Source organism: Ranitomeya imitator, chromosome 1, assembly GCF_032444005.1.
Source record: "Ranitomeya imitator isolate aRanImi1 chromosome 1, aRanImi1.pri, whole genome shotgun sequence".
Classification (NCBI taxonomy): Eukaryota; Metazoa; Chordata; class Amphibia; order Anura; family Dendrobatidae; genus Ranitomeya; species Ranitomeya imitator.
Window position 1 is genome coordinate 555,005,950 of NC_091282.1, and position 24,985 is coordinate 555,030,934.

Sequence of the window (24,985 nt, forward strand, 5' to 3'; positions counted from 1 at the left end):
AGCTGTATGAGGACTTGTTTTTCAGGGACAAGTTGTAGTGCATATCATATGATGAAGTGAAAAATGGTAAAAACAAAATCATTCCAAATGAGGTGAAATGATAAAAAAAACCTCACAGTTCCAACATTGGTTTTTGGTTATTCTTTTTGCAGGAAAAATGACCCGGCGGCATCATTCTCCAGGTCATTACGATTACAGTGATGCCAAACCTGTACATTTTTTCCTGTGATAGAGACTGAAGGATTTTTTTATTTTTTATTTTTTGTTAAAGAAAAAAAAAAGTTTGTGTTAACATTTTACAGGACCCATAATGTTCTAATTTTTCCATGAAAGGAGTTATGAGGGCTTGGTTTTTTTTGCATGCTAAGCTGTAGTTTTTCAATGGTATTATTTTTTGATAACTTTTTTAGGACTTTTTGGGTGTGGTGATTGTAGCGAAAAAAGAAAAAAATTACCTTGTGGATTAAATAATTTTTATATTTTCTTAGGTCTAACACACGCAAGCACCAAATACGCCTTTTTTTAATGTCTTTATTTTTAAACGTTGGGTTATTTCAATGTTTTGTTTTTTTAATATTTAACTTTGTCTTACATTGCTCTTCATGTACCCTATCTACCCAATCTTGGCAATGGTCACTCGATAGTGCTTCCCCATCAGGATGTCGTGACTTTAACTCCTTCAGCCCCCAAACCTGTTTTCACCTTCATGACGAGGCCAAATTTTACGATTCTGACCACTGTCACTTTGTGGTAATAACTATGGAAGGCTTCAACCGATCCTGCTGATTCTGAGATTTTTTTCATGACATATTGTACTGCATGATCATGATAAAATTTCTTTGATACGACCTGCGTTTATTTGTGAACAAAAATGAAATTTGGTGAAAAATGTAGCAATTTCTATGCCCTTAAATCAGTTGTGTCACACAAAATAGTCAATAAATAACATTTACCACATGTCTACTTTATATCAGCACTATTTTTTTAAACATAATTTTTTTCTGTTAGGAAGTTAGAAGGGTTAAAAATGACCAGCGATTTACTGTTTTTTTTTTTTTTTTTTCTTTCAACAAAAATTTGCAAAACCATTATTTAGGAGCCACATTACATTTGCAGTGACTTTTATGTGTCTATATGACAGAAAATACCCAAGTGTGACACCATTCTAAAAACTGCACCCCTCAAGGTGCTCAAAATCACATGCAATGAGTTTATTAACCCATCAGGTGCTTCACAGGAATTTTTGAAATGTTGAGGGGAAAAAAGTAAACGTTTAACTTTTTTTTTTTAATTTAAACTTTTTTACTTTTAGACCTCAATTTTTTTTTTTATTCTCACAAGGGTACCAGGAGAAAATGCACCCCAAAATTTGTTGTGCAATTTTTCCTGAGCTTGCTAATACTCCATATGTGTGTGAAAACCACGGTTTAAATGCATGGCAGGGCTTGGAAGGGAAGGAGCTCTATTTGACTATTTAAATGAATGCAAAATCTACTGGAATAATTAGGGGATGCCGTGTCGCCTTTGGAGAGCCTCTGATGTGCCTAATCAGTGGAAACCCCAACACAAATGACCCTGGAAACTAGAACCATTACGGAACTTATCTAGATTTGTGGTGAGCACCTTGAACCCCCAGGTGCTTCACAGAAGTTTTATAACTTTCAGCCATGAAAATTGTTTTCATTTTTACAAGGATAGCAGGAGAAAATAGACCCTAAAATTTTTTGTATTGGAGTACGCCGATACCCCATATGTGTTTGAAAACTACTTTTGAGGCACAGTGCAAATCTCAGAAGGGAAGAAGCACCATATTGGAGTTCAGATGTTGCTGGACGGGTTTGAGGGTGCCATTTCCATTGACTGAGCCCCTGAGGTGACAGAACAGCAGAAACCTCCCACATCTAACCTCCGTTTAAAAACTACACTCCTCAATTAGTTCATCCAGGGGTGCAGTGATCACATTGACACCACATGTGCCTCACATAATTTTATACTATTGGGCGATGAAGAAAAGTAATTACTGTATTTTCTGGCGTATAAGACTACTTTTTAACCCCTGAAAATCTTCTCAAAAGTCGGGTGTCGTCTTATACGCCAGGTGTCGTCTTATAGGGCAGATGCGGAGTAAACTGCGGTCGCCGCATATTGTGGGGGGAGCGACCCCAATGACGAGGTGAGGGGGCACCTCACCGGGAAGGTGTAAGTGAAGCAGAGGCAGAGAAGGAGATAATAGGATACAAGGGTGAGCCAGATGAGTGAAAAAGGAGTGTTTTTCTAGGCACAGCATCGCTCTCTCTCTTTTTTGCATAACCCTGGCATCCCAGACGCTGACAGTTTGCTTCACTTACACCTTCCTGGTGAGGCGCTCCCTCACCTCGTCATTGGGACCACTCCCCCCCACTATATACGACGACCGCAGATTGCTTCGCACCCACCCTATAAGACGACACCCGGCATATAAGACAACCCCCGACTTTTGAGAAGATTTTATATTTTAACTGGAAAAGCTGGGGGTCGTCTTATATGCCCAGTCGTCTTATATGCCGGAAAATACGGTACATTTTTACTATCAAAATGTTGTTTGACTCCTGTAGCACAGATTTTCCTAGAATAGTTTGCGGACTCCATATGCAGAGCTTCTAAGTGCTAGAAAAGCGTATCCCCCCTCAAGTGACCCCAGTTTGGAAATTATACCCCTCTGGGATTTCATCTACAGGTATAGTGACGATTTTGACTCTGTGGGTGTTTTCCAGAAACAAGCAGTAGTGGATGTTGCTGAGTGAAAATTTCAAACTGCCGTTGTAATGACCAGAACATTGTATTGACCAGAACATTGTGCCCAGTTCAGTGCTTCTGAAGACATGTACCCATAAATTAGGCAGGCTCTCATCGCTACAGAAATGCCCAACATGTGGACACTAAAAGTGGTTTAAGCATACTGTGGGGCTCAGAAGGGATAGGGGCATTTGGATTTGGGAGCGCAGAATTCGCTTATTTCTTTTGGGGGGGCAAGGAGCTATTTCTCTGTCCCCCATGACGGCACCTCGGAGAGAGAGAGGGGATCCGCCCATCAAGGACCGGAAACCTACAGATAAAAAGGCGGTACCTCTCTCCCGCATCAGTTGGTTTCTTGTCCTTGATAGGGAACCTACAGTCGATTGCAAGGATCATACCTGAGGTTCGTCGTGGGATGCCAGGCCCGGCCAGACCGATCCAGGCAGCGGGAGTTTCCTGCCTCGACTGGATCGGTATCCTGAGGTGCCACCGCTGGGGTCAGTGGGCCTTTAGGGTGTGCGGGGAGAAGAGGACGCACAGTGGAGAAGGCTGTCGCACTTCAGCTGACGTCAGAGGAGGGCGGTAGGGCATAAATTCGCCTTGCGTTCCCCGGTAGAAAGTGCAGAATGAGACAGGCAACAGGCTAGTTTCCTGGATCTCATGGGGTAGGAGAGAAAATCATTGACAGCAATGTAGCATTTCTGATGGGACGCCGCTTCCCTTCATGATGGGCTCTCGGCGTTACCAGCTCCCCCTGTTTTTTAGCAGGTATGGAGCCAGCACAGGTAAGTGCATGGTGGAATGTTCTGTTGGTGGTCTCATGCCTTTGTGCCAAAGCTGTGCCTAGAGCCTCATGTGCGAGGTATGTTTTCACATATACACAGCTAGGCCTTGGACCTCTAGGCTATAATAAGGCCCTGTGTCCAGGCTACATCTCATGATTTGACTTCAGTTAGTTGCATGTCTTGTCTGCACAGAGCCTTATGATTGGACTTCAGAGTGACTTTTTGGAAGCATGTTTTTCATTTTTTTTTTTTTGGTGGGGGGGTTCGATAAACAGGTGTTTCACTTTTCTTTGCAACTTAACTACTCTATGCCTTGGGGGAACACATGGTGTTAATGGAGCACTTTGTCTCCATGAAGACTGCCCTTCAGCTGCGGCTCATTAATTAGCTCCTTCGGGTAGGGTCAGTCTGACAAATGAGATGTACTATTCAGAGTGGAGGCTTGTCCTGATCTCTGAGAAATTGCTCTTTTGCTTGTAACCGTGGGCCTGTTTGGCATCTTCAAGCATGGCTGTAGCTCTATGCATTATATTGTGTGCCTCTGTGTATCATATTGCATCATAGTGTTTCTGTGCATTATATTGTGTGTCTCTGTGCATCATATTGCATCATAGTGCCTCTATGCATTATATTGCGTGCCGCTACACATCATATTGCATCATAATACCTCTGTGCATTACATTGATTGCATCATATTGCATCATAGTGCCTCTATGCATCATATTGAGTGCCTCTGTGCGTTGTATTGCATCTTAGTGCCTCTATGCATCATACTGAGTGCCTCTGTGTCGTATTGCATCATAGTGCCTCTGTGCGTCATATTGCATCATAGTGCCTCTATGCAATCATATTGAGTGCCTCTGTGCATCATATTGCATCATAGTGCCTCTATGCATCATATTGAGTGCCTCTGTTTCGTATTGCATCATTGTACCTCTATGCATCATATTGGGTGCCTCTGTGCATCATGTTGCATCATAGTGCCTCTATGTATCATATTGCATTAGAAGTGCCTCTGTGCATCATATTGAGTGCCTCTGTGCTGCATATTGTATCATAGACCAGGAGTGGGTGATAAATGCAGAAGTTGTGCATATGTTTCTATTATACATTTCCTCTATTTGTTCCACTCCTGGTTTTGGCTTACAAATACTGATGTAAAATACTGACCAAATACTGCTAGTGTGACGGCAGCCTCAGTCTGTAGTAGTTAACCCTGCTGTTCTGTTGGTCAAAAATGACCGACTTTGAACTTCAATATTCTTTAAAATATTCAAGATGCGGCTCTGAAACCCGTGGCCGACCGACCCATCCTCATTTAAGTCAATCAACCACAAGTTTCAGAACCGCATCTTGAACACCCCAAAAAATACCAAAGTTCAAAATAGGTCTCCCCAGACCGAACAGAACAGCAGGGTTAAAATAGGTAGATGGTGAAGACCAGGTAGCAGCCTTACAGATCGGATCAATTGATACCTCTGCCTTTTCTGCCCAGAAGGTTACCACAGCTTTGGTGGAGTGAGCCTTGATGCCTTCAGTAACCGGAGCACCACTCCTAGTGTAAGATAAGCTAATGGCCTCCCTGATCCATCTGGAAATGGTTCCCTTGGATACCCCTTACCCCTTTCTGCTACCCTGAAAGGCTACAAATAGGGACTGGTACTTCCTCCACTGACTGGTTCTTGGACATATACTCGCAACAGGGACCTCCTTACATCTAATTTATGGAATCTTTCCTCTCCTGGATTCCTTGGGTCGTTACAAAAGGAGGGCAAAGTAATCTCTTAGCTCCTATGGAACTTCAGAGCCACTTTGCGAAGATAGGCCGGTCAGGCCTTAGTACAATCCTATCCTCACACATCTGTGTATAGGGGGAACATATGGAAAGGCCCTGTATATCGCTCACCCTGCGGGTCGATGTCAGAGCATCAGTAAAATGGTCTTAAGTGTGAAGAACGTGGCAGATAAATTCTGTAAGGGCTTGAATGGGTCTTTAGTTAGCTCCTCTAATACAAGGTTCAGATCCCATGCTGGGATTTTCGGGACTATAACCGGTTTGACCTACCGCAGGATTTTATAAACTGTTATACCCATCTATTTGCCTCCAGATGATAATTATATAAGGCGCCCAAGGACTAGACTTATACCTTGAGGGTGTTAGTTGCTAATCCCATCTCCAGTCCTGATTGCAGAAACTCTAGAATGGACCTCACTGGAGCATTATCCCCTATAAGCTGCCCTGAAAATTCAAAAAATCTTACATGTCCTGTGGTAAATTCTTGATGTTATCTGCTTCCTACTTTTTAACAGGCTGAAGACTAACCCTGGTGAGAAACCAGTAATGCCCTCTCAAATTCCATGCTGCTAGATGGAAGCCCTTCACTTGAGTGTGGCATACTGGGTGAGAAGGTCCGAGATCTCTGGCAGGATCTATGGATCTGACACTGACATTAATGTTAGAAGGGAAAACTATGGTCTCTTTGGCCACAATGGAGCAATCAGAATTAGAGCCTACGATGCCCTGAACAGTAACACGGAGGACGGTGAAAACAGGAAACCGATGAAGAGCAAAAAAGATCCTCCACATACAACATAATAAACAAAAATATTTAGCTTTATTAAATAAATATAATAAAAACATGGTCAGAAAGGAGATGAGAACACTTAACTGTACAAAAAACGAAAAAACACACTGCCCAAGAATATAAATCCTGTCGACTGGTAAAAAGTGCATCAAACATACAGTACAGTACAAAAGTTTGGACACACCTCATTTAAAGATTTTTCTGTATTTTCATGACTATGAAAATTGTACATTCACACTGAAGGCATCAAAACTATGAATTAACACATGTGGAATTATATGCTTAACAAAAAAGTGTGAAACAACTGAAATTATGTCTTATATTCTAGGTTCTTCAAAGTAGCCACTTTTGCTTTGATGACTGCTTTGCACACTCTTGGCATTCTCTTGATGGGCTTCAAGAGGTAGTCACCGGAAATGGTTTTCACTTCACAGGTGTGCCCTGTCAGGTTTAATAAGTGGGATTTCTTGCCTCATAAATGGGGTTGGGACCATCAGTTGTGTTGTGCAGAAGTCTGGTGGATACACAGCTGATAGTCCTACTGAATAGACTGTTAGAATTTCTATTATGGCAAGAAAAAAGCAGCTAAGAAAAGAAAAACGTGGCCATCATGAAAGGTCAGTCAGTCTAAAAAATTGGGAAAACTTTAAAAGTGTCCCCATTCCCAAGTGCAGTGGCAAAAACCATCAAGCACTACAAAGAAACTGGCTCACATGAGGACCGCCTCAGGAAAGGAAGAGCAAGAGTCCCCTCTGCTTCTGAGGATAAGTTTATCTGAGTCACCAGCCTCAGAAATCGCAGGTTAACAGCACCTCAGATTAGAGACCAGGTCAATGCCACACAGAGTTCTAGCAGCAGACACATCTCTACAACAACTGTTAAGAGGAGACTTTGTGCAGCAGGCCTTCATGGTAAAATAGCTGCTAGGAAACCACTGCTAAGGACAGGCAACAAGCAGAAGAGACTTGTTTGGGCTAAAGAACACAAGGAATGGACTTTAGACCAGTGGAAATCTGTGCTTTAATCTGATGAGTCCAAATTTGAGATCTTTGGTTCCAACCACCGTGTCTTTGTGCGACGCAGAAAAGGTGAACGGATGGACTCTACATGCCTGGCTCCCACCGTGAAGCATGCAGGAGGAGGTGTGATGGTGTGGGGGTGCTTTGCTGGTGACACTGTTGGGGATTTATTCAAAATTGAAGGCATACTGAACCAGCATGGCTATCACCATGCAGCGGCATGCTATTCCATCCAGTTTGCGTTTAGTTGGATCATCATTTATTTTTCAACAGGACAATGACCCCAAACACACCTCCAGGCTGTGTAAGGCAGGGGTGTCAAACTGCTTTCCTCGAGGGCTGCAATCAGGTCATGTTTTCAGGATTTCCTTGTACTGCACAGGTGATAATTTAATCACCTACACAAATAATGAGTTGGTGATTAAATTATCACCTGTGCAGTACAAGGAAATCCTGAAAACATGACCTGTTTGCAGCCCCCGAGGAATGCAGTTTGACACCCCTGGTGTAAGGGCTATTTGACCAAGAAGGAGAGTGATGGGGTGCTACGCCAGATGACCTGGCCTCCAGTCACCAGACCTAAACCCAGTCGAGATGGTTTGGGGTGAGCTGGACCGCAGAGTGAAGGCAAAAGGGCCAACAAGTTCTAAGCATCTCTGGGAACTTCTTCAAGATTGTTGAAGACCATTCCTGGTGACTACCTCTTGAAGCTCATCAAGAGAATGTGTTGTGGATTCTGTTTTTGGGCTCCCTCTGGTGATTACAGATGGTACTGGGTGACTTGTGTTCTCTGCGGTCTCTGGTGTCCACCTGTTCTATCAGGATATGGGAGTTTCCTATTTAACCTGGCTTTCTTGTCATTTCCTCGCCGGCGATCAATGTAATCAGTGTGTCTTGTTACCTCTGCTTTCCGCTTCTGTAATCATCAGGACAAGCTAAGTTTTTGATTTTCCTGTTCCACGTTTTGCTTTATTTTTGTTTTAGTCCAGCTTGCAGTTATGTGATTCCTTGTTGCTGGTTGCTCTAGTGGGCTGATATTACTCCTCATGTTCCATGAGTTGGCACATGAGTTCAGGTAATTTCAGGATGGTTTTTTGTAGGGTTTTTCGCTGACCGCGCAGTTCACTTTTGTATCCTCTGCTATCTAGTTTTAGCGGGCCTCATTTTGCTGAATCTGTTTTCATTACTACGTATGTGCTTTCCTCTCATTTCACCGTCATTACATGTGGGGGGCTGCTATTTCTGTGGGGTGTTTCTCTGGAGGCAAGAGAGGTCTTTGTTTCTTCTAATAGGGGAAGCTAGTCCTTCGGCTGGCGCGAGACGTCTAGAATCATCGTAGGCACGTTCCCCGGCTACTGCTAGTGTTGTGAATTAGGTTCAGGATCGCGGTCAGCTCAGTTTCCATCACCCTAGAGCTTGTTCTGTTTTTTGTGTGCTTGTCCTTTTGTGATCCCCTGCCATTGGGATCATGACAGTATCGCCGGCCCGAAAAGTGGTAATCGTATTGGCTGAAGTAGGAGGAAAAGTAGTCTGAGGAAGTTTTTTTTTTTTTTTTTTTCCTTCCCTCCGAGTTTGCTGCCTAGCCTTAATTGCAGCCTGGCTGCGTCTTACCTCCTCTTAATCCTTGAATGGCTCTGACCTCAGCTGTTTATCATGGACGTCCAGAGTTTGGCTTCCAGCCTGAATAATCTTGCTGCTAAGGTTCAAAATATACAAGATTTTGTTGTACATGCTCCTATGTCTGAACCTAGAATTCCTATCCCAGAGTTTTTTTCTGGAGATAGATCTAGTTTTCTGAATTTTAGGAACAATTGCAAGTTGTTTCTTTCTTTGAAATCTCGCTCCTCTGGAGACCCTGCTCAGCAAGTCAAAATTGTAATATCTTTCCTGCGGGGTGACCCTCAGAATTGGGCATTTGCATTGGCACCAGGGGATCCTGCGTTGCTCAATGTGGATGTGTTTTTTCTGGCATTGGGTTTGCTCTATGAGGAACCTAACCTAGAGATTCAGGCTGAAAAAGCTTTATTGGCTCTCTCTCAGGGGCAAGATGAAGCAGAAATATATTGTCAGAAATTTCGGAAATGGTCGGTGCTTACTCAGTGGAATGAGTGCGCTCTGGCTGCAAAATTCAGAGATGGCCTTTCTGAGGCCATTAAAGATGTTATGGTGGGGTTCCCGGCGCCTACAGGTCTGAATGAGTCTATGACTATGGCTATTCAGATTGATCGGCGTTTACGGGAGCGCAAACCTGTGCACCATTTGGCGGTGTCTTCTGAACAGGCACCTGAGACAATGCAATGTGATAGAATTCAGTCCAGAAGTGAACGGCAAAACTATAGGCGGAAAAATGGGTTGTGTTTTTATTGTGGTGATTCAGCTCATGTTATATCAGCATGCTCTAAACGCACAAAAAAGGTTGATAAGTCTGTTGCCATTAGTACTTTACAGTCTAAGTTCATTCTGTCTGTGACTCTGATTTGTTCATTATCAGCCATTTCCGTCGATGCCTATGTGGATTCAGGCGCTGCCCTGAGTCTTATGGATTGGTCATTTGCCAACCGCTGTGGGTTTAGTCTGGAGCCTCTGGAAGTCCCTATTCCTTTGAAAGGAATTGACTCTACACCTTTGGCTATGAATAAACCTCAGTACTGGACACACGTGACCATGCGTATGACTCCCGTTCATCAGGAGGTGATTCGCTTCCTGGTACTGTATAATTTACATGATGTCTTAGTGCTTGGTCTGCCATGGTTACAAACTCATAACCCAGTCTTGGACTGGAAAACGATGTCTGTGTTGGGCTGGGGATGTCAGGGGGTTCATGATGATGCACCTCCGATTTCTATCGCTTCATCTACTCCTTCTGAGGTTCCTGTATTTTTGTCTGATTATCGGGATGTTTTTGAGGAGCCTAAGCTCAATTCGCTTCCTCCTCACAGGGATTGCGATTGTGCTATAGATTTGATTCCTGGCAGTAAATTTCCTAAAGGTCGTTTGTTCAATCTGTCAGTGCCAGAGCATACTGCTATGCGGGATTATGTTAAGGAGTCCTTGGGAAAGGGACATATCCGTCCATCTTCATCTCCTTTGGGAGCAGGTTTTTTTTTCGTGGCCAAAAAAGATGGTTCCCTGAGGCCTTGTATAGATTACCGTCTTTTGAATAAGATTACGGTCAAATATCAGTATCCTTTGCCATTGTTGACTGATTTGTTCGCTCGCATTAAGGGGGCTAAATGGTTCACTAAGATTGATCTTCGGGGTGCGTATAATCTTGTGCGGATTAAGCAGGGTGATGAGTGGAAAACCGCATTTAATACGCCTGAGGGCCATTTTGAGTATTTGGTGATGCCTTTTGGACTTTCTAATGCTCCTTCTGTCTTCCAGTCCTTTATGCACGATATTTTCCGTGAATATCTGGATAAATTTATGATTGTGTATTTGGATGATGTTTTGGTTTTTTCTGATGACTGGGAGTCCCATGTTCAGCAGGTCAGGAAGGTGTTTCAGGTCCTGCGGGCCAATTCTTTGTTTGTAAAAGGTTCAAAGTGTCTCTTTGGAGTCCAGAAGATTTCTTTTTTGGGGTATATTTTTTCCCCTTCTACTATTGAGATGGATCCTGTCAAGGTTCAAGCTATTTGTGACTGGACGCAGCCTACATCTCTTAAGAGTTTACAGAAGTTCTTGGGCTTTGCTAATTTTTATCGTCGTTTCATAACTAATTTTTCTAGTGTTGTTAAGTCTTTGACGGATCTGACTAAGAAGGGTGCTGATGTTGCTGATTGGTCTCCTGCGGCTGTGGAGGCCTTTCAGGAACTTAAGCGCCGGTTTTCTTCTGCTCCTGTGTTGCGTCAGCCAGATGTTTCGCTTCCTTTTCAGGTTGAGGTTGATGCTTCTGAGATTGGAGCGGGGGCGGTTTTGTCACAGAGAAGCTCCGATTGCTCGGTGATGAAGCCATGTGCGTTCTTTTCTAGAAAGTTTTCGCCCACTGAGCGGAATTATGATGTTGGTAATCGGGAGCTTTTGGCCATGAAGTGGGCATTTGAGGAGTGGCGTCATTGGCTTGAGGGTGCTAGACATCGTGTGGTGGTCTTGACTGATCACAAAAATCTGATTTACCTTGAGTCTGCCAAGCGTCTGAATCCTAGACAGGCTCGTTGGTCACTGTTTTTCTCCCGTTTCGATTTTGTGGTTTCATATCTGCCAGGTTCAAAGAATGTGAAGGCAGATGCTCTTTCTAGGAGTTTTGTGCCTGATTCCCCTGGAAATTCTGAGCCCACTGGTATCCTTAGGGATGGGGTGATTTTGTCGGCTGTCTTCCCAGACTTGCGACGTGCTTTGCAGGAGTTTCAGGCGGATAAACCTGATCGTTGTCCGCCTGAAAGACTGTTTGTTCCGGATAATTGGACCAGTAGAGTCATCTCCGAGGTCCATTCTTCTGCGTTGGCAGGTCATCCTGGAATATTTGGTACTAGAGACTTGGTGGCCAGGTCTTTTTGGTGGCCTTCCTTGTCGAGGGATGTGCGTTCTTTTGTGCAGTCTTGTGAAGTTTGCGCTCGGGCTAAGCCTTGCTGTTCTCGGACCAGTGGATTGTTGTCACCTTTGCCTATCCCTTAGAGGCCTTGGACGCACATTTCCATGGACTTTATTTCGGATCTCCCTGTCTCTCAAAAAATGTCCGTCATCTGGGTTGTGTGTGACCGCTTTTCTAAGATGGTTCATCTGGTCCCCTTGCCTAAGTTACCTTCCTCCTCTGAGTTGGTCCCTCTGTTTTTTCAGAACGTGGTTCGTTTGCATGGGATTCCGGAGAACATTGTTTCTGACAGGGGATCCCAGTTCGTGTCTAGATTTTGGCGGACGTTCTGTGCTAAGATGGGCATTGATTTGTCCTTTTCGTCTGCATTCCATCCTCAGACGAATGGCCAGACGGAACGAACTAATCAGACCTTGGAAACTTATTTAAGGTGTTTTGTTTCTGCTGATCAAGATGACTGGGTTACCTTTTTGCCGCTTGCCGAATTTGCCCTTAATAATCGGGCTAGTTCTGCTACCTTGGTTTCTCCTTTCTTTTGTAATTCGGGGTTTCATCCTCGTTTTTCCTCTGGTCAGGTGGAGCCTTCTGATTGTCCTGGAGTGGACATGGTGGTGGATAGGTTGCATCAGATTTGGAGTCATGTGGTGGACAATTTGAAGTTGTCCCAGGAGAGGGCTCAGCAGTTTGCTAATCGCCGTCGCCGCGTGGGTCCTCGACTTCGTGTTGGGGACTTGGTGTGGTTGTCTTCTCGTTTTGTTCCTATGAAGGTCTCTTCTCCTAAGTTCAAGCCTCGGTTTATCGGTCCCTATAGGATCTTGGAAATTCTTAACCCTGTGTCGTTTCGTTTGGATCTCCCGGCATCGTTTGCTATTCATAATGTGTTCCATCGGTCGTTGTTGCGGAAGTATGAGGTACCTGTTGTTCCTTCGCTTGAGCCTCCTGCTCCGGTGCTGGTGGAGGGAGAATTGGAGTATGTTGTGGAGAAGATCTTGGATTCTCGTGTTTCCAGACGGAAACTTCAGTATTTGGTCAAGTGGAAGGGTTATGGTCAGGAGGATAATTCTTGGGTGGTTGCCTCTGATGTTCATGCTGCTGATTTGGTCCGTGCATTTCATAGGGCTCATCCTGGTCGCCCTGGTGGTTCTCGTGAGGGTTCGGTGACCCCTCCTCAAGGGGGGGGTACTGTTGTGGATTCTGTTTTTGGGCTCCCTCTGGTGGTTACAGATGGTACTGGGTGACTTGTGTTCTCTGCGGTCTCTGGTGTCCACCTGTTCTATCAGGATATGGGAGTTTCCTATTTAACCTGGCTTTCTTGTCATTTCCTCGCCGGCGATCAATGTAATCAGTGTGTCTTGTTACCTCTGCTTTCCGCTTCTGTAATCATCAGGACAAGCTAAGTTTTTGATTTTCCTGTTCCACGTTTTGCTTTATTTTTGTTTTAGTCCAGCTTGCAGTTATGTGATTCCTTGTTGCTGGTTGCTCTAGTGGGCTGATATTACTCCTCATGTTCCATGAGTTGGCACATGAGTTCAGGTAATTTCAGGATGGTTTTTTGTAGGGTTTTTCGCTGACCGTGCAGTTCACTTTTGTATCCTCTGCTATCTTGTTTTAGCGGGCCTCATTTTGCTGAATCTGCTTTCATTACTACGTATGTGCTTTCCTCTCATTTCACCGTCATTACATGTGGGGGGCTGCTATTTCTGTGGGGTGTTTCTCTGGAGGCAAGAGAGGTCTTTGTTTCTTCTAATAGGGGAAGCTAGTCCTTCGGCTGGCGCGAGACGTCTAGAATCATCGTAGGCACGTTCCCCGGCTACTGCTAGTGTTGTGAATTAGGTTCAGGATCGCGGTCAGCTCAGTTTCCATCACCCTAGAGCTTGTTCTGTTTTTTTGTGTGCTTGTCCTTTTGTGATCCCCTGCCATTGGGATCATGACAAGAATGCCAAGAGTGTGCAAAGCAATCATCAAAGCAAAAGGTGGCTACTTTGAAGAACTTAGAATATAAAACATATTTTCAGTTGTTTAACTTTTTTGTTAAGTATATAATTCCACATGTGTTAATTGATAGTTTTGATGTCACGAATCCGTTCATTCCTCAACCATGAATCTGCAAAACCCCTAGTCCATGCCCTCATCATCTCTTAACTTGACTACTGCAACCTCCTGCTCTGTGGCCTCCCCTCTAACAATCTCGCACCCCTCCAATCTATTCTAAACTCTGCTGCCCGACTAATCCACCTGTCCCCCCGCTATTCCCCGGCCTCTCCCCTCTGTCAATCCCTTCACTGGCTCCCCATTGCCCAGAGACTCCACTACAAAACCCTAACCATGACTTACAAAGCCATCCACAACCTGTCTCCTCCATACATCTGTGACCTCATCTCCCGGTACTTACCTACACGCAACCTCCGATCCTCACAAGATCTCCTTCTCTATTCCCCTCTTATCTCCTCTTCCCACCATCGTATACAAGATTTCTCTCGCGTATCACCCCTACTCTGGAACCCTCTACCACAACACATCAGACTCTCGCCTACCATCGAAACCTTCAAAAAGAACATAAAGACGCACCCCTTCCGACAAGCCTACAACCTGCAGTAACCACCGTGTGTGTGTGTGTATATGTATGTATATGTATGTATGTATGTATATATATATATGTGTATATATATATATATATATATATATATATATATATATATATATATATATATATATATATATATATAAAAATATATATATATATATATATATATATATATATATATATATATATATATATATATACAGTCATGGCCAAAAGTATTGACACCCCTGCAATTCTGTCAGACAATACTCATTTTCTTCCTGAAAATGATTGCAAACACAAATTGTTTGGTATTATCTTCATTTAATTTGTCTTAAATGAAAAAACACAAAAGAGAATGAAGCAAAAAGCAAAACATTGATCATTTCACACAAAAGTATTGGCACTCTCAGCCTAATACTTGGTTGCACAACCTTTAGCCAAAATAACTGCGACCAACCGCTTCCGGTAACCAGCAATGAGTTTTTTACAATGCTCTTTGTGCAAGTGCACTAGTGCAAATGATGAAAAGAGAGGTCATAAGGTGCAAAGAAAATGCTGAGCAACTCTAGGGAGACTAACCCAATCATGTACTGCAGATCAGAGGAGTCAGATATTTTGGAAGTAAAGCTCAAATAGCATTTGATCTGAGTCATCCGTCTGCAGACAGATTCAGGAAGAGGTGGGCATGAGGTTACTTAGCCAGGCCATACTGGACATAGTTCAAACAATAGATGTTAGTGATCATATTTACCCACAAACAGAACTTGCAGCTTTGGACCCCTTGAAGCGTGTTTCGGCTGTTTTCTCCCTCAGAAGGGGTGCATAGAGGCACCCTTGCCTGATCCTCCCTGATTTTACTCATGACTGTTGGAGTCATCGCTATTGGAGGGAATGCATAGACAATCCTGAATTACCAGGGAATCTGAAGAGCATCCGCTGCAAATGGTTTTTCCTTTGGGTTTAACAAACAGAATTTCTTCACTTTCCTGTTGTGTAAACTGGCAAACAGATCTCTCTCTGGCCACCCCCATGCCTGAACTATCTGCTAGAAGATCTGGGAATTTAAAGACCTTCTCCCTGTCTGTCTTTTGCGGCTCAGGAAGTCTGCCTTTCTATTCTCTACTCCCCTTATGTGAAGTGCTGTAAGGGACAACAGGTGCTGTTCTGCTAGCTGGAGTAGATTGTCTGCTGCCATCATTAAGTTATGGGACCTTGTTCCCCCTTCGTGGTTGATATAAGCCACTGTTGCTCGATTGTCCAACATGACCTGGGCATGTCGACCCAAGAGAAAGGGAAGTCTCTTAAAGCCCTTTTCACAGTCAACAGCTCTTTCAGGTTTAATCCCTGGCCTCTTTCTGTTGCTTGAGTCTGTTGTGTTTATGTCCTGTACAGGTCTTGCTCACTTGATCCCTGATGACGAATTTTCCCTGTCCGTCCACCAAGAAAGGGACTGCTGAAGAAAGATGTACCTTTACTTCTAAATGTCCTCTTAATGACTTTTGTGCAGACAGAGTTTCCCACTGCAGCTGCCTCAGGTGGAATTGGGCCTATCTTAATGTCGGGATGCAGGATGTCAGGGATCCTAGAAAGGACATTGCTCTTACGTCATCCTTGGCTGATCTACTGCTGACAGCGCCAGGTTAATTATTTAGGTTATTTTGTCTTCTGGTAAGACACAGATTCGGTGCTTGGAGTTTAAAACTAGGCCAAGGAAGGACTGTATCCTTTCTGGTTTTAGTCTCGACTTGAGGGCATTCACTACCAAGCCAAGCTCCTCCATGGCCACCGTTGCCTCCCTCAGCTGCTCTGCACAGTGATGTTCCAATTTTCCGACTATAAGGAAGTTGTCAGATAAGGGACGATAACTGTGTTCCGAGTTCGAATGTAGGCCATAGCCTCTGATATTACCTTGGTGAAAATTCTCAGAGCTGCTGACAGTCCAAACGGAAGAGCTGTGTACTAGTAATGCCTGACCTGTCCATGGACATACAGAGCCACCATTAAAAACTTTTGATAGTCGGGATGGATTGGGATGTGATAATATGCATTCTTCAAATTGACGACTGACATGGAAATATTATGGTACATCTGCTTTATAACGGTTTACCGACTCCATCTTCAAGGAGCAATTTACAATTCACTGGTTGATTTTCCTCCGATTGATAAGTTTTGAAGGAACTATCCTTTTTTTATTCAAAAAGAGAGGGGGGGATAAAATCCCCTTACTTTTTTTCTTCTTCCAGGATGTCACACAGAACGTGTTTTTGTAAGAGTCCCATGATCTCTGCTTCCAGGGCAAGTTGTTCTTTTGGTTACTTCCTGAGAAGTGTTATTACGAAGGTCTGGCAAGGCAGACGGACAAATTCTGTTTTCAGACCCTCCTTCACAATACTCAAGACCCAACGACTGGGGGAGATGTTCACCCAGGCAGAGAGAAAGCGTGAGAGCCTTCCCTCTACCGTTGACCTAACGTGATTGGGAGGGCTTTTTGGAAGATGTAGAGGGTCCGCCGAACATAAACTCGGATTCCTTTCCGCCCTAAAACACCCACTTCTTTCTTTCCCCCCAGAGGACGTCTGTATTAAACTTTCTCCTCCGAAAGGAAAGTTTCCTAGCCTCAATAGGGAATCCAGAAAATCCCTTCTGATTGTCACCCGCTTTCTCCAAAATGTCCTCCAATTTCTGTCGAAAGACAAATTGTCCGTCACATGGGATGGAGCAAAGTCTATTTTTCGACTGGAGATCCCCAGGAATCCCCTTAAGCCATAAGGCCTGTCTAGCCGTATTAGATAGGCCCACCAATCTAGTAGCTAGTCTCACTGAGCCTGCAGAAGTGTCCAGAAGAAAAGCTGCTGCTCTGTGCAACAGAGAGGCATATTGGCCAGGATTTTATCACTTGGGGTCTTGTCTTTTAGATGCTCTTCAATTTGTCGCAGCCAGATCATAAGGGAGGGGGGCAGTACAGGTTCCAACTATTGCCGGCTTCAGACCTCCGTGGCTGCCTCATTGGTGTGCTTTAGAAACCCATCTGCTTTTTATCCTGCAGATCCCTAAGCACTCCGGAATCCTCAAAGGGCAGAGCTGACCTATTTGAAGATTTAGACACTGCTCCATCAATTTTAGGGACTTTATCCAAGATCTCAGAGTCTTTATCCTCAAAGGGGTATCTCCTCTTCGAGGATGATGGCAAGGTATCAGACTTTCCTGGCTTTTTCCACTCCTCATTTATGAGTGCTTGTATCCTGGCATTAAGCGGAAAGGTGCGCTTCTTCCTTTCCTCCAAGCCTCTGAACATTATATCCTCCAGAGAATTATGTGTTCTCTCCACCTTCAGACCCATTGTTGACCTAACTGCTATGACAAGCCTATCCATATCCTCAGTAGGAAAGCACGGTCTGCCCCCTATATCACTGTCCGAGCAGGAGGACAGAAATTCACTATATTCTCCCACAAACTGTGGAGAACCATCCCACTCCGTTGCATCTTCCTGAGCTCTTTTTCTCCTTTTCTTTAACAGGTTCTTTAGGGAACCTTGAACCTCAGCCTTGGTCATGGACCAAAGACATGCAGCGACGTTAGGGGTATCATCCAAGATAGTTTTCTGGATGCAGTCCAAGCTGAGGCTCTTCTGCCAGTGGACTGCCAGCAGGGTCTTACATAGGGCCCACTCCATATTTTTCTTCTTGGTGCTAGCCTTCCTAGGTCCCTAGTGATTTTAAGCAAGAAAATGGCTCTTATTAAAAATGGTGACATTCACGTAGATCACTCACCACCTGCTGTCACATCAAGGATACAAGATTCGGAGGCTGATCAGGGGTACGTACGACATCCCTTCTGGATACCGAGGAGTCCTGCGATCTTCCACTCCTTTAACTGGGAAGACTGCCACTCCTGCCCCTCGAGCGGCTACTCCCTTTAGTATGCCCGTACTGGTGAACGGGCACTGGTAGTGGTGAATGCTGCTGCTGTCTTCTTAAGTCATTGATGGAGTGAGATTTGGACATAAGCTCCTTCTTGTGGTCATCCCTTCTTTTTATGTGTGATCTACAGCGCTTCTCATCATCTCCGCCTCCTCCAGTCCCCAAAAAGCGCCACTCCACACTGCCCCTGCCAGGATGCGCTGAATCCCCATGCATTCTTGCCCCGGGTGCCACGATCTTGCTTTCGGCGCACTCCCTCCGACTTCACTCGGGCACGCGCAGTCCCAGCGTGCCTTGCTCGTGACACTAGCAGAGCATGCCCCCTAAAACCTGACTCACCACGGAGCGTGTGGCTGGAAGATGGAGGGAGAGCGGTGCGGCGGGTTCATACTTGCAATAGCGTCTGTCCAGCCCACTCCTGCAGTACACTAAGGCCCCACCTGGACCTGTGGACGGTGCTTCCATCACCAGAAGGCCGGCATATAGGCATACCGCCCTGCTCTTCCTGTATGGGACAGGAGTGGCTAAGTACAAAAAAAATAACAAACTCTTCAACCTGCTCTGGTTTTGGCACAAGGGTTCCCGTCCAGGACAAGAACCCCACCTGATGCGGGGAGAGGCACCACCCTTTAATTTCAGTGGGTTTCCTGTCATGGCTGGGCGGATCCCTGTCTCAGGTGTGCTTTCATGGGTAAAGGGAAAATATTTCTTTATGGGTACAATATATTTTTAGATTTTCATTATTTTAAGTGGCTGCAGATTCCTGGATTCTCACAGCGCATGCACTGCTCAATTTTAGGATTCTCTCTTGCACAAGTATGGGATTTGTATATTTCTGGCCACATTCCATCTAGACCTGTCTGACCTCGCTCAATTCATTTTCATTGAGTGAGGCCACACATGGCTAGTCGGCATATGACTGTATGTATGCAAATCGCCGGCACGACAGAAACCTGACAGCATGCAATGCTCACTATGAGAATTCAGAAGTCTGCAGTCACACAGAATGACTGCAAACTTAGCACAAACTTGGACAACCCCGTTAATGCTCCTAACAAATAAAAATATGAGAAGTAGTCAGTATCACAAAAAAGTTTACATCCAGGTAACTTTATAGATGATATTGTCTCTGGCGTCGTACTCTTTCTTTTCTTCTTTATCTTGTCCAGACGCCTTGACTCTTCTCATCCACAGCCAGTCTCTGCAGACCTCCATCTTCCCTGATCTTGTGCAGCACATCCCCACATGACGCCCTTAAAGATAGCAGTGCCGCTATAATGCTGAATAAAAAAAATCTGCCCTACACTGAGCCACTGAATAAATAATTGGCCCATGACACTAAATACCCCCATCATAGTAAATTTCCCTCAGGCCATACACTAAAAAAAAAAAACCCTTACACTAAATACCTCCCATTACACAAAATCTTCCCCAGGCCCCTTACACTAAATACCACCATCACAAAAAATCTCCCCCACACACAGTAGATACCCCCTAGGCAGTAAATACCTCCCCCACACAGTAAATACCTCCCCCCACCTCAGTAAATACGCTCATACACAGTAAGGCCGGCCTCACACTAGCGAGTTTTACGGACATAAGAGAGGTGCTGAAAATACGGATTGCATACGGTACAATGCTTCTCTATGCCCCTGCTCCTATCTGCCGTATTTTACTGATCCGTATTATACGGTCTTCTACGGCCGTAGAAAATCTCAGCATGCTGCGTTTGTCACCGTATTGCGCAAAAAAATCCACCAATGAAAGTCTATGGGGGCCAGAAAAATACGGATTACACACGGACCAGCAGTGTGACTTGCGAGAAATACGCAGCGGTGTTAGAGAGAAAAGCCGGCAATTCAGCGCGGTGTACAGTAAAATCACACTGACCGCTTACAATATAATAAGTAGAATAAATGTGTACACATAGAATAGGTGTATATATATATGTATATATATACACAGTGCCTACAAGTAGTATTCAACCCCCTGCAGATTTAGCAGGTTTACACATTTGGAATTAACTTGGCATCGTGACATTTGGACTGTAGATCAGCCTGGAAGTGTGAAATGCACTGCGGCAAAAAAGAATGTTATTTCTTTGTTTATTTTTTTTTTTTAAATTGTGAAAAGTCTTTTCAGAGGGTCATTTATTATTCAACCCCTCAACCCACCAGAATTCTGTTTGGTTCCCCTAAAGTATTAAGAAGTAGTTCAGGCACAAAGAACAATGAGCTTCACATGTTTGGATTAATTATCTCTTTTTCCAGCCTTTTCTGAATATTTAAGACCCTCCCCAAACTTGTGAACAGCACTCATACATGGTCAACATGGGAAAGACAAAGGAGCATTCCAAGGCCATCAGAGACAAGATCGTGGAGGGTTACAAGGCTGGCAAGGGGTACAAAACCCTTTCCAAGGAGTTGGGCCTACCTGTCTCCACTGTTGGGAGCATCATCCGGAAGTGGAAGGCTTATGGAACTACTGTTAGCCTTCCACGGCCTGGGCAGCCTTTGAAAGTTTCCTCCCGTGCCGAGGCCACGCTTGTCCGAAGAGTCAAGGCTAACCCAAGGACAACAAGGAAGGAGCTCCGGGAAGATCTCATGGCAGTGGGGACATTGGTTTCAGTCAATACCATAAGTAACGTACTCCACCGCAATGGTCTCCGTTCCAGACGAGCCCGTAAGGTACCTTTACTTTCAAAGCGTCATGTCAAGGCTCGTCTACAGTTTGCTCATGATCACTTGGAGGACTCTGAGACTGACTGGTTCAAGGTTCTCTGGTCTGATGAGACCAAGATCTAGATCTTTGGTGCCAACCATACACGTGACGTTTGGAGACTGGATGGCACTGCATACGACCCCAAGAATACCATCCCTACAGTCAAGCATGGTGGTGGCAGCATCATGCTGTGGGGCTGTTTCTCAGCCAAGGGGCGTGGCCATCTGGTCCGCATCCATGGGAAGATGGATAGCACGGCCTACCTGGAGATTTTGGCCAAGAACCTCCGCTCCTCCATCAAGGATCTTAAGATGGGTCGTCATTTCATCTTCCAACAAGACAACGACCCAAAGCACACAGCCAAGAAAACCAAGGCCTGGTTCAAGAGGCAAAAAATGAAGGTGTTGCAGTGGCCTAGTCAGTCTCCTGACCTTAACCCAATTGAAAACTTGTAGAAGGAGCTCAAGATTAAAGTCCACATGAGACACCCAAAGAACCTAGATAACTTGGAGAAGATCTGCATGGAGGAGTGGGCCAAGATAACTCCAGAGACCTGTGCCGGCCTGATCAGGTCTTATAAAAGACGATTATTAGCTGTAATTGCAAACAAAGGTTATTCCACAAAATATTAAACCTAGGGGTTGAATAATAATTGACCCACATTTTTATGTTTAAAATTTATAAAAATTTAACTGAGCAACAAAACTTTTTGGTTTGTAAGATTTATGCATCTGTTAATAAATCCTGCTCTTGTTTGAAGTTTGAAGGCTCTAACTTATTTGCATCTTATTAAACCTGCTAAATCTGCAGGGGGTTGAATACTGCTTGTAGGCATTGTGTGTGTGTGTGTGTGTGTGTGTGTGTGTGTATGTATATATATATATATATATATATATATATATATATATATATATATATATATATATATATATATATAGCAAAAAACGAGGCAGCACTCCATAAAAGGCACATCTGGGCAAAATACGCTGACACACCCTGCCTACGGAGGAGATACGGACCACTATTTTGGGGACTTTTATGCGTATTACGGCCGTAAATTATGGACCGTATTTTTATACGCTGAGCGTGACGCCGACCTAATACACACACAAACACATCCACCCTCCCCAATCTTTGGTGTCTTCACCAGCTATAAGCTGGGTCTCTCAGACTGAGTCAGTGAGACACTTGACAGTCTCATGCACTGCAGTACACGAGACCAGAGATCAAACTCAAAATTATACATGTCCCACAGTGGTGCAAAGTGTAAAAAAAAGAAAATTAAAAATCCCAAAACACACAAAGTGCATGCAAATCATGAAACGCGGTTTCTCCACTCAAAATGCAGCATTTGTGATAACATAAACAGCAACAAAAAAAAGTAATTTGATATCGCTGCGATCGCAACTACACGCTCTAAAGAACTGTCATATTATTTATTAAGTATGGCGAATGCCATAAAAACCACTCCAAAAATTTTGCTTTTATATTATATTAAAAAAGTGACAGCTCTCAGAATATGACAATGCAATAACAAATTCATTTTTGTAAAATATTGTTTGTAGTCTGTAAAAATGGCAAAGCATACACATATCTGGTATCACTGTAATTTTACTGACCCGATGAACAAATCGGTCTTCTCACTTTTAACGCACGGTGCACGGCTCAAAAAAATTAAAACATTAACTGAAAATGCTGTTTTTTGCACATTCTGTGTTTGAAAAAATTTTAATAAAAAGCAATCAAAAAATAGTGTGACCCAAAATTGTACCAAAAACTCGTCAACTCGTTCCGCTCTCAGAATATGGCGATGAAAAAAACTACTTTTTATAAAAAATCATTTTTACTGTGTGATAGCAAAACCTAAAATAAAAAAAACTATATAAATCACACCGACCCAAAGAATAAATTTGCCTTATCACTTATACCTCACGGTGAACAGCTCAAAAATAAAAAGAACTATTTTTGTACTACTGTCTCTGTTCATTCTACGTCCCATAAATCGGAATAAGGCTCTGCTCCCATTTATCCTGCACTCTCCACTGAGCGCATACTTCAGGGTTTCCGTGCAAATTCAGCAAAACTGCAATTTCAGAAAAAAAAAACAGACAGAACTACTCACTTATGAGGCAGATGGAGTCACTGCGTCATCTTTTTAGCGCACAAGTATGGATGACCACAGATCTGTGCATGCCTAAAAAGATGAATACCACTGTTGCAGACGTCAAACGGAGTATAAAGTGTCTCCATCTGACTCGTTATGGTGAGTGGTTCCACCAATCGCATTTTTGTGGGATTTACACAGAAACCTTGACCTACGCTGAGCACTTACAACACAGGAATGTAATTCCAGTCTTCTGCTGGAAGCGAAAGAAAAATAAATGTGCCAGAAAATATTACCAAAAAAACCTTCCTGATTTTTCCCGCACAAAACCAGTCCCCTCTCAGGTTCATCATCTGTCACTGGAATTATAGAGGGTTCCTACATTACTGGTAGAACAATACAGTAAGCGGCCACATATTTAACAATATTGTAATGGAGAGATGGTACTTAACAATTTACGTTTGCATATCTACACTGTATGGGGACACAATGTATGGGTACTAGACTGACAGATTTGCAATTCTCCAGAAAAAAAATCCAGGGGTGGATGTTACAATATAGTCACTGCAGATGTAGATGAATTCATTGCTGTTCTGGCACCTTCGGGGCTCCGCAAATGTCTCCCGCAAACTATTCTAGCAAAATCTGTGCTCCAAAAGCCCAATAGCGCTCCTTCCATCTCAGCAGTGACGTGTGGCCTAACAGTAATTTCTGACAACATATGGGGCAGCACCATGTTCGGGAGAAATTGTGCAATAAATTGTGTGGTCTAGTTTCACCTATTGAAACTACTTGTGTAACAGACAAATGTGCAGCAAATACAAAAATTACATTTTTGCTACTACAATAGCATATTTCCATGTCTCAATGTTATAAAATTCTGTGAGGCACACCTAGATGAATTCTTTGAGTTGTCTAGTTTCCAAAATGGGGTAACTTGTTCACACATGTCAGGGGCTGTTCAAATGTGAAAAGGCATTCACAATCTATCCCAGGCAAATAGCGCTCTTTCCTTTTCTAGCCCTGCCAAGTGCCCAAGAAAAACTTTGACCACATATCCACATATGAACAAATTATGGGGTTCTTGTTGTTTTCTTCAATTATCCATTGTCAAAATTAGCAATTGGGGGCTACATTTTCGTGAGAAAAAAATGTAAATTTTCAATTGCGACCTAATGTTACCAAATTCTGTGTAGTACAGAGGTGTCAAACTGCAATCCTCAAGGGCTGCAAACAGGTCATGTTTTCAGGATTTCCTTGTACTGCACAGGTGATAATTTAATCACCTACACACTTAATGATTACAGCACCTTGTGCAAAGCTAAGGAAATCTTGAAAACACGCATGGTTTGCGGCCCTCGAGGAATGCAGTTTGACACCCCTGGTGTAGTACCTGTGGGTTCAAAATGCTCACTATACCCCTGCGTAAAATCTTTGAGGCACAATGTTTTCACTGTTTAGGCACATCAGGGGATCTCCAAATGCAACATGACACCTGCAGACCATTCCAAAAAATCTGCGTTCCAAAACTCCTTCCTGTCAGATCCCTGCCATGTGCCTAAACAGTGGTTTTGCTCCACATATGGGGTATCTGCGTACTCAGTAGAAATTGCGCAACAAATTTTGGGGTCCATTACCCTTGTGAAAATTCCGGTTGTTACTTACCGGTAATAGGATTTTACAGAGTCCACGACAGCACCCTACAAGAGAGGGGATCCGCCCACCATCAGGACAGGAACCTACAGGTTAAAAAGGTGTGGTCCCCTTTGCCACTCCAGTTTGTGTTTCATAGTATAAGGGACACCGCCATTGAATTAGTACATGATAATTTCCACTTAAACAATACTAAATACCATCACCTCTACAGAGTGAAATCTAAAAGCACACCTTCCAATAGAGTGCAGGAATCCAGTGATTAACTACGGTGGGAATGTGCGGGTGCTGTCATGGACTCTGTAAAATCCTATTACCGGTAATTA

At 43.7% G+C, this 24,985-nt stretch overlaps 1 protein-coding gene across 4 annotated transcripts in view; it reads left to right on the forward strand.

The window, feature by feature from the left end:
- C1H19orf44 (chromosome 1 C19orf44 homolog) overlaps nt 1–24,985 on the forward strand; it is a 159,519-nt gene that overhangs the window by 121,614 nt on the left and 12,920 nt on the right. The window lies entirely within an intron of this gene.